The sequence below is a fragment of the Biomphalaria glabrata genome, chromosome 2 (assembly GCF_947242115.1).
Source record: "Biomphalaria glabrata chromosome 2, xgBioGlab47.1, whole genome shotgun sequence".
NCBI lineage: Eukaryota > Metazoa > Mollusca > Gastropoda > Planorbidae > Biomphalaria > Biomphalaria glabrata.
Window position 1 is genome coordinate 32,932,486 of NC_074712.1, and position 10,739 is coordinate 32,943,224.

The 10,739-nt window shown below is 41.0% G+C and overlaps 1 protein-coding gene and 1 long non-coding RNA gene across 2 annotated transcripts in view; one reads left to right on the plus strand and one right to left on the minus strand.

The window, feature by feature from the left end:
* The window catches only part of LOC106057700 (UPF0764 protein C16orf89 homolog), a 103,210-nt gene extending 100,883 nt beyond the window's left edge, over positions 1–2,327 (minus strand). Inside the window, exon 1 of the mRNA XM_056020136.1 lies at positions 2,255–2,327. The gene's annotated coding sequence lies outside the window, so the exon portion shown is untranslated. The remainder of the gene's footprint in view (positions 1–2,254) is intronic.
* A 1,035-nt stretch (positions 2,328–3,362) lies between these two features.
* Positions 3,363–4,626, plus strand: LOC106061751 (uncharacterized). The gene is made up of 2 exons (XR_001216693.2): positions 3,363–3,431; positions 4,551–4,626. It is a non-coding gene; the product is annotated as an uncharacterized LOC106061751 (long non-coding RNA).
* The last annotated feature ends 6,113 nt before the right edge of the window (positions 4,627–10,739 follow it).

Below are 10,739 nucleotides of genomic sequence, written 5' to 3' on the forward strand. Positions count from 1 at the left end.
TTCTATAGCAAAAATTCAGATTCGTAAGTCAATTTATTTTATTTTTTTTACAAAAGTTTCCAATTCAAAAATTTCTTTTGTTTTACTTTCTGCTCATTCTCATGTATGCCAGAGAATTGCACTAGATGGCGCAAAGAATATTAAGCTGGAGACAGAGTAGTTGAGATTGGTTTAGGAAAAGTGATTATTTTGCTAGTTAGCCCAAGAGCCATGCAAAATAACAGAAGCTGAAATAAAGTATTTAATTGGCTACCTCTTAACAAAGAAACCTTCAGTAACAGCCATGAAGATTCCTAAAGGAGAAAATAATTGCTACCTTGATATCTTGATACCAGCCATTATCAAAGTAAACTTACAAACAACAGTGATCAGTTTACTTTTTTTCTGTATATGTTCTAATCAGTGATACTATTCGCATTCTTTTGTAACGTCTTCCAGAAATAAAATCATTACTTAATAAACTTTTTTTTACGCTTTGCTATGAGCATTTATAAATTATGTCTGACAGTTAGCAAATTTTCAACCCCCCCCCCCACCTCCAAAAAAAAAATCTAAATAGTTATAGATTAATTATTTATTTATTTAGTTACTTAAACTTTTTTTTAATTGGTGATAAACCTTAGCTAAACTACTTCTTTTTTAGTTTAAACTTAGGATTTAAAAGGAAATTAAATTTAGTTTTCACTACTGTCAATCACTGCACTTTGTTTTACTTACATGCACACGACGTTTTAACATTTTGACCTCGTGGTTACAAACAAACTGTCCTTTGAGAGAGGACTAGAAGAAGATAGGATAGAAGTGGTAGAGAGTAGATCTACGAGATAGAAGTGGTAGAGAGTAGATCTACGAGATAGAAGTGGTAGAGAGTAGATCTATGAGATAGAAGTGGTAGAGAGTAGGTTTACGAGATAGAAGTGGTAGAGAGTAGATCTACGAGATGGAAGTGGTAGAGAGTAGATCTACGAGATAGAAGTGGTAGAGAGTAGATCTACGAGATGGAAGTGGTAGAGAGTAGATCTACGAGATAGAAATGGTAGAGAGTAGATCTACGAGATGGAAGTGGTAGAGAGTAGGTCTACGAGATAGAAGTGGTAGAGAGTAGATCTACGAGATGGAAGTGGTAGAGAGTAGATCTACGAGATAGAAGTGATAGAGAGTAGGTCTACGAGATAGAAGTGGTAGAGAGTAGGTCTACGAGATAGAAGTGGTAGAGAGTAGATCTACGAGATGGAAGTGGTAGAGAGTAGATCTACGAGATAGAAGTGATAGAGAGTAGGTCTACGAGATAGAAGTGGTAGAGAGTAGATCTACGAGATGGAAGTGGTAGAGAGTAGGTCTACGAGATAGAAGTGGTAGAGAGTAGATCTACGAGATGGAAGTGGTAGAGAGTAGATCTACGAGATAGAAGTGATAGAGAGTAGGTCTACGAGATAGAAGTGGTAGAGAGTAGGTCTACGAGATGGAAGTGGTAGAGAGTAGGTCTACGAGATGGAAGTGGTAGAGAGTAGGTCTACGAGATGGAAGTGGTAGAGAGTAGGTCTACGAGATAGAAGTGGTAGAGAGTAGGTCTACGAGATAGAAGTGGTAGAGAGTAGGTCTACGAGATAGAAGTGGTAGAGAGTAGGTCTACGAGATAGAAGTGGTAGAGAGTAGGTCTACGAGATAGAAGTGGTAGAGAGTAGATCTACGAGATAGAAGTGGTAGAGAGTAGAACTACGAGATGGAAGTGGTAGAGAGTAGGTCTACGAGATAGAAGTGGTAGAGAGTAGGTCTACGAGATAGAAGTGGTAGAGAGTAGGTCTACGAGATAGAAGTGGTAGAGAGTAGGTCTACGAGATAGAAGTGGTAGAGAGTAGGTCTACGAGATAGAAGTGGTAGAGAGTAGGTCTACTAAATAGAAGTGGTAGAGAGTAGGTCTACGAGATAGAAGTGGTAGAGAGTAGGTCTACGAGATAGAAGTGGTAGAGAGTAGGTCTACTAGATAGAAGTGGTAGAGAGTAGGTCTACGAGATAGAAGTGGTAGAGAGTAGGTCTACGAGATAGAAGTGGTAGAGAGTAGGTCTACGAGATAGAAGTGGTAGAGAGTAGGTCTACTAGATAGAAGTGGAAGAGAGTATTGAGATTGAAGTGGAAGAGAGTATTGAGATTGAAGTGGGAGAGAGTATTGAGATTGAAGTGGAAGAGAGTATTGAGATTGAAGTGGAAGAGAGTATTTAGAAAGTAGTTTGAGTTATTATAAAATGAAACATACGTGAATGATATGGTACACTAAATGTATAACTTTACTATCTCCTTACTATCTCCTTACAAAAGATGGATATTTACATTTATAGAGGTAGACGCATCTATTTATAATAGATCAAGAAAACTATTTCCATTTGGATAAAAACAAATCATTCCTTTTTTTTTTTATTAAATTCGTTTTTTTAACCCCACCCCGCGTTCAGATGAAAGAGAAGACATGTGCATAATAGTCCTATTGAAGCATTGACCTGTCACTTCCACTGTGCTAGCAATTACTCGATATTAAGCAATTAATTTAGAGAAATGGAAGAACATAATCGCAATATTGCATGCTGGGTGTTAATAACTAAAAAAAAATGCTTATAACTTATTATCCTATATTAGGCGCACGTGTTTTATTCTGCGTTATAAACTAGAAACGACCTTTTTTTTTTTTGTTGTAGAAAAGTAGAGCTATATAAAAGCTTTGATTTAAATTAGGGCTACGCCTTTAGATATAAAGTTTATAATTTGAGACTATGATTTTTAATTTGTAATAGTAGGATTGGAATTAGAGTTGAATGGGACCAGCCTATTCTTCAGTCCCGGTCTAGCTGGTTATAAGAACGATCAGGGTCGAGTCCCATGGACAGTATCCGACTTGAACTAGAAGTCTGTTTGAACAGTAGGGTTATAGATTTGGTGACATTTATAGTAGTTACAGGATTTTAACTCATATTGTAGATTTTATATGTTTCTTACTCACAATATACCACATACCATAATAATTAAATATGCTTTTTATACTTTTGCCTTGAAACTTAAAAATAGACATTGCATAGCAAAGTTAAATTAAAAAATAATTGCCTAAAATAGAATTCACCACTCCAAATGAAAAACAAAATCAAATGTATTTAATAGAGGTGTCTAATGTATCATGTATAAATACATAAATCTAATCTAAGTGTCTTCTATTTCATACAATTACATCATGATGTTTGGCAAATGCAATTTAAAGAGTGCCGTAAGTTACTATATTTTTTTTAAAAAATTGTTTTTGTTATTATTTCTTGCAAAATTTAAAAAAATAAGATAATTGATTAATTAGTTTCTTTTACTTTATTATTTTCTTTTCTTTTTCAGTCTTTGTGCGAATCTGTCTACAATAGAAGTCAATGACAAATATTATAGGAACTGATTGACACGTAAGGCTCTTCAGCCCGATTCTCTTCTTCTATGACAATGTGAATGATCATCAAATTGAAAGTTATTTGCTATAATAGATGTAAATTAAATTGAGATTGATTGTTTTTCCTGGGATACGCCACCATTTCGTCCCATACATGTGGAGCTGGGGAGGGTAGCATGCGGGATTGAAGAGGGATAGAGTGAAACATTCACATAGGGGTGTCAATGAGGTGGACTATGTTGGGCTATGGTCAGTCATATTGAGGGTGAAGTGGACTATGTTGTGGTGAAAGTCAGTTATGTTATGGATTAAGCGGACTATAATGTGGCGATGGTCACTCATTGTTATGTGATGCGAGTTTAAAAAAGTATATTTTGTTGAGGATGGATGGACTATATTGTGGCGATGGTCAGTCATGTTGAAGGTAAGGTGGATTATGTTGGGCGATGGTCAGTCATGTTGAGGGTGAGGTGGACTATGTTGGGCGAGGGTCAGTCATGTTGAGGGTGAGGTGGATTATGTTGGGCGATGGTCAGTCATGTTGAGGGTGAGGTGGACTATGTTGGGCGAGGGTCAGTCATGTTGAGGGTGAGGTGGACTATGTTGTGGCGAAAGTCAGTCATGTTGAGGGTGAGGTGGACTATGTTTTGGCGATGGTACTTTATGTTGAGCGTGAGGTGGACTATGTTGTGGCGAAAGTCAGTCATGTTGAGGGTGAGGTGGACTATGTTGTGGCGATGGTACTTCATGTTGAGCGTGAGGTGGACTATGTTGTGGCGAAAGTCAGTCATGTTGAGGGTGAGGTGGACTATGTTGTGGCGATGGTACTTCATGTTGAGCGTGAGGTGGACTATGTTGTGGCGAAAGTCAGTCATGTTGAGGGTGAGGTGGACTATGTTGTGGCGATGGTACTTCATGTTGAGCGTGAGGTGGACTATGTTGTGGCGATGGTACTTCATGTTGAGCGTGAGGTGGACTATGTTTTGGCGAAAGTCAGTCATGTTGAAGGTGAGGTGGACTATGTTGTGTTTAAAAATATTTAAAGTATATTTTAACCCTTATAAAAAGATAAACTTGTAACGTTTCTCAAATATTTGCAATCAATTTTGATGTTTGATTTGATTTTTCCCCCCAGAGTTGTATCAAACATTATAAAGTGAATAACCTGACGATTTGATCTGATTAAACAATTTTTGAAAATAAAAAACAAACCACAAGAAAGTGTTAATAGTTATCATTCAAATATCTATTATATTCACAAGGACTATCCTACTTATTCAGAGATCATATTGTTCTAGTTTTAGTTATGTTGTGTGCTGTTTACATCTAACCTATAACAAACAAAATAGGGCAGACGAAGTAAAGGTTTCTGTGGCCAACGTTTAACAAGGGTGTTATGTGGCCAGCACAACTACACACCACTTTTACTTTAATGTCAGGTACACTCGGGCCTTTCTTAGGCATATGCAAACCATGTCTACTATGTCTACTAGCCTAGCTCTAAGTCTCTAGTATAGACATAGCAGAACTCTATGGCTCTATGTCTACTAGCCTAGCTCTAAGTCTCTAGTATAAACATAGCAGAACTCTATGGCTCTATGACTACTAGCCTAGCTCTAAGTCTCTAGTATAAACATAGCAGAACTCTATGGCTCTATGTCTACTAGCCTAGCTCTAAGTCTCTAGTATAAACATAGCAGAACTCTATGGCTCTATATTTACCTCTACTTGTTAGACCACATATGTTAAAAGACCATTGTTTCTTCCTTGTGTTGAAATATCGAAATATTATTTTTTGTCTGTCGACCATGAATCGTCCATGAAGCATGTTCCTGATATCGTCGTTATATGAATTTAACTTATTTGTTTTTAATGCATTGTGCATTTTTCGGTCTTAATTTTTTATTTTTCATTTAGGGTCCTAATTACTTTGCTTAGAGCCTCCGATTACCTGAGACCGGCCCTGGGTACACATTGAAGTTGGATAGACTCAGGGTTTCCTAAAAAATCCCGAAATTTAAAACTCTATTCTTCATCGAGATTCGAACCCTGAACTTCTCGGTTCGAAAGCCAAGCGCTTTACCACTCTAGCTTTCCATTCGTACAGAATAAGCCTGTTTTAAAAGGTTTGAACACGGAGGGTGATTATGTCCAAGTTCAAATCTCAAGTAGGATGGCAAGAAAAAAAAACGAGGCACAAAATAAATTAATATTTCTCAAAAGTTACAATATTTTCTTTCTATAGCGTTTGTTCATAAAAGATTGATGTACTCAATCAAGAAATGTGGCCAATTTTAAGATAAGTTTACTCAAGCAAAGAATGAGTTGCCAGAATCAGTCAGGAAAAAGGAAGAAATAAGCATACCAGTGATATTTAGTCTTGGGAACTACAATCGAATCCGGTTAATCGGACCACCGGTCAGCCGCTTATTTGGACCGAATTTCCTTTTAATTTGACTAAGGAACATGGGAGAAAATACAGAAAACACACCCACCCACAACATACACATACACAAACTTCAACAGGAGGAAAATTATGGAGAATTTGTATCCATCTACAAGTTTCTACAACGTGATTCAATGCTACGTTAAAAATAAAGATTACGACGCTGCCATTGGAAGATGCGAAAAGTGATGATAATAATGAAGATGGCACTGATGGTGCAAGTGACAACGCTGGACGTCACGAAACGATTTGAAACTTTGCGCGTCTATTGCAGTCAGGGCCGGTCTTAGGCCACTGCAACCTATGCGGTCGCAGTGGGCCCCGCGCTTTCATAGGCCTCGCGCTAATTCTAGATGTAATTATTACATTGCAAAATATATACGAAAAGTTCCTGGAAATCTCCAGGATTTATTAAAATCTCCTGAAAACTTATAAAAATCTCCTAAAAAATAAAAAAAACTTGTCATTTGTGTGTGTCATTCATTGAATAAAACGCCATTCCAATGCGCGACAAAAGAAAAAAAAAGGCATTGTCAGCTTTCTTGTAATAAAATGTAATAATCGGGCGAATTTTCACTGTAATCGAAAGTTACAATACTTTATTTACTTTTATAGACACCGGTATATAAATACGCCATAGGTTTGCAAAGTTCGTAAAGTAACGTTAATTTGATCGTAATTTTGTACTTTGTAAAGAATGGATAAAATTCAAAGTCGAATTTTTTTCTAATACAAAATCTTAATCTTCACTTATTATCCTTATTCCCACCCAGACTAGGCCCCGCGCAATCAGTTTCGCATCGGGCCCCGCAATTGTTAGGACCGGCCCTGCTTGCAGTAGGGGGACTAATGGCAGTCCGACTGGTGCGAGAGAGTGAACAGTTCAAGTGTAGTCCGTCAAGCGCTAGACTACCAACGTGGACTGAGGATTAAACACACTTTTAAAAAGGACAAAGCTTCTATCAACTCACTCAGTGTCTGGTACACACGTCTTCCACGTCCCAGTCTCGGAACTACTTGAAACTTACTCTGTCTGGTACACATGTCTTCCACTTCCCAGTCTCGGAACAAATTGAAACTTACTCTGTCTGGTACACACGTCTTCCACTTCCCAGTCTCGGAACTACTTAAAACTTACTCTGTCTGGTACACACGTCTTCCACTTCCCAGTCTCGGATCAACATGAAACTTACTCTGTCTGGTACACACGTCTTCCACGTCCCAGTCTCGGAACAACTTGAAACTTACTCTGTCTGGTACACAAGTCTTCCACTTCCCAGTCTCGGAACTACTTTAAACTTACTCTGTCTGGTACACACGTCTTCCACTTCCCAGTCTCGGAACTACTTGAAACTTACTCTGTCTGGTACACACGTCTTCCACTTCCCAGTCTCGGAACTACTTGAAACTTACTCTGTCTGGTACACACGTCTTCCACTTCCCAGTCTCGGAACTACTTGAAACTTACTCTGTCTGGTACACACGTCTTCCACTTCCCAGTCTCGGAACTACTTGAAACTTACTCTGTCTGGTACACACGTCTTCCACGTCCCAGTCTCGGATAGACTTGAAACTTACTCTGTCTGGTACACACTTCCACTTCCCAGTCTCGGAACTACTTGAAACTTACTCTGTCTGGTACACACGTCTTCCACTTCCCAGTCTCGGAACTACTTTAAACTTACTCTGTCTGGTACACACGTCTTCCACTTCCCAGTCTCGGATCAACTTGAAACTTACTCTGTCTGGTACACACGTCTTCCACTTCCCAGTCTCGGAACTACTTTAAACTTACTCTGTCTGGTACACACGTCTTCCACTTCCCAGTCTCGGAACTACTTAAAACTTACTCTGTCTGGTACACACGTCTTCCACTTCCCAGTATCGGAACTACTTTAAACGTACTCTGTCTGGTACACACGTCTTCCACGTCCCAGTCTCGGAACTACTTGAAACTTACTCTGTCTGGTACACACGTCTTCCACTTCCCAGTCTCGGAACAACTTGAAACTTACTCTGTCTGGTACACACGTCTTCCACTTCCCAGTCTCGGATCAACTTGAAACTTACTCTGTCTGGTACACACGTCTTCCACGTCCCAGTCTCGGAACTACTTGAAACTTACTCTGGTACACACGTCTTCCACTTCCCAGTCTCGGAACAACTTGAAACTTACTCTGTCTCGTACACACGTCTTCCACGTCCCAGTCTCGGAACTACTTGAAACTTACTCTGTCTGGTACACACGTCTTCCACCCCCCAGTCTCGGAACAACTTGAAACTTACTCTGTCTGGTACACACGTCTTCCACGTCCCAGTCTCGGAACTACTTGAAACTTACTCTGGTACACACGTCTTCCACTTCCCAGTCTCGAAACAACTTAAAACTCACTCAGTGTCTGGTACACACATCTTCCACGTCCCAGTCTCGGAACAACTTGAAACTTACTCTGTCTGGTACACACGTCTTCCACGTCCCAGTCTCGGAACAACTTGAAACTTACTATGTCTGGTACACACGTCTTCCACTTCCCAGTCTCGGAACTACTTGAAACTCACTCAGTGTCTGGTACACACGTCTTCCACGTCCCAGTCTCGGAACTACTTGAAACTTACTCTGTCTGGTACACACGTCTTCCACCCCCCAGTCTCGGAACAACTTGAAACTTACTCTGTCTGGTACACACGTCTTCCACGTCCCAGTCTCGGAACTACTTGAAACTTACTCTGGTACACACGTCTTCCACGTCCCAGTCTCGGAACAACTTGAAACTTACTCTGTCTGGTACACACGTCTTCCACTTCCCAGTCTTGGAACAACTTTAAACTTACTATGTCTGGTACACACGTCTTCCACTTCCCAGTCTCGGAACTACTTGAAACTCACTCAGTGTCTGGTACACACGTCTTCCACTTCCCAGTTTCGGAACTACTTGAAACTTACTCTGTCTGGTACACACGTCTTCCACGTCCCAGTCTCGAAACAACTTGAAACTTACTCTGTCTGGTACACACGTCTTCCACTTCCCAGTCTGGGAACTACTTGAAACTCACTCAGTGTCTGGTACACACGTCTTCCACAACCCAGTATCGGAACTACTTTAAACTTACTCTGTTTGGTACACACGTCTTCCACTTCCCAGTCTCGGAACTACTTGAAACTTACTCTGTCTGGTACACACGTCTTCCACTTCCCAGTCTCGGAACTACTTGAAACTTACTCTGTCTGGTACACACGTCTTCCACGTTCCAGTCTCGAAACTACTTGAAACTTACTCAGTGTCTGGTACACACGTCTTCCACGTCCCAGTCTCGGAACTACTTGAAACTTACTCTGTCTGGTACACACGTCTTCCACGTCCCAGTCTCGGAACAACTTGAAACTTACTCTGTCTAGTACACACGTCTTCCACGTCCCAGTCTCGGAACTACTTGAAACTTACTCTGGTACACACGTCTTCCACGTCCCAGTCTCGGAACAACTTGAAACTTACTCTGTCTGGTACACACGTCTTCTACTTCCCAGTCTCGGAACAACTTTAAACTTACTATGTCTGGTACACACGTCTTCCACTTCCCAGTCTCGGAACTACTTGAAACTCACTCAGTGTCTGGTACACACGTCTTCCACTTCCCAGTCTCGGAACTACTTGAAACTTACTCTGTCTGGTACACACGTCTTCCACGTCCCAGTCTCGGAACAACTTGAAACTTACTCTGTCTGGTACACACGTCTTCCACTTCCCAGTCTCGGAACTACTTGAAACTTATCTGTCTGGTACACACGTCTTCCACTTCCCAGTCTCGGAACTTCTTGAAACTTACTCTGTCTGGTACACACGTCTTCCACTTCCCAGTCTCGGAACTACTTGAAACTTACTCTGTCTGGTACACACGTCTTCCACGTTCCAGTCTCGGAACAACTTGAAACTAACTCAGTGTCTGGTACACACGTCTTCCACTTCCCAGTCTCGGAACAACTTGAAACTAACTCAGTGTCTGGTACACACGTCTTCCACGTCCCAGTCTCGGAACAACTTGAAACTTACTCTGTCTGGTACACACGTCTTCCACGTCCCAGTCTCGGAACAACTTGAAACTTACTATGTCTGGTACACACGTCTTCCACTTCCCAGTCTCGGAACTACTTGAAACTCACTCAGTGTCTGGTACACACGTCTTCCACGTCCCAGTCTCGGAACTACTTGAAACTTACTCTGTCTGGTACACACGTCTTCCACCCCCCAGTCTCGGAACAACTTGAAACTTACTCTGTCTGGTACACACGTCTTTCACGTCCCAGTCTCGGAACTACTTGAAACTTACTCTGGTACACACGTCTTCCACGTCCCAGTCTCGGAACAACTTGAAACTTACTCTGTCTGGTACACACGTCTTCCACTTCCCAGTCTCGGAAAAACTTTAAACTTACTATGTCTGGTACACACGTCTTCCACTTCCCAGTCTCGGAACTACTTGAAACTCACTCAGTGTCTGGTACACACGTCTTCCACTTCCCAGTCTCGGAACAACTTGAAACTTACTCTGTCTGGTACACACGTCTTCCACGTCCCAGTCTCGGAACTACTTGAAACTTACTCTGGTACACACGTCTTCCACGTCCCAGTCTCGGAACAACTTGAAACTTACTCTGTCTGGTACACACGTCTTCCACTTCCCAGTCTGGGAACTACTTGAAACTCACTCAGTGTCTGGTACACACGTCTTCCACGTCCCAGTATCGGAACTACTTGAAACTTACTCTGTCTGGTACACACGTCTTCCACGTCCCAGTCTCGGAACAACTTGAAACTTACTCTGTCTGGTACACACGTCTTCCACTTCCCAGTCTCGGAACTACTTGAAACTTACTCTGTC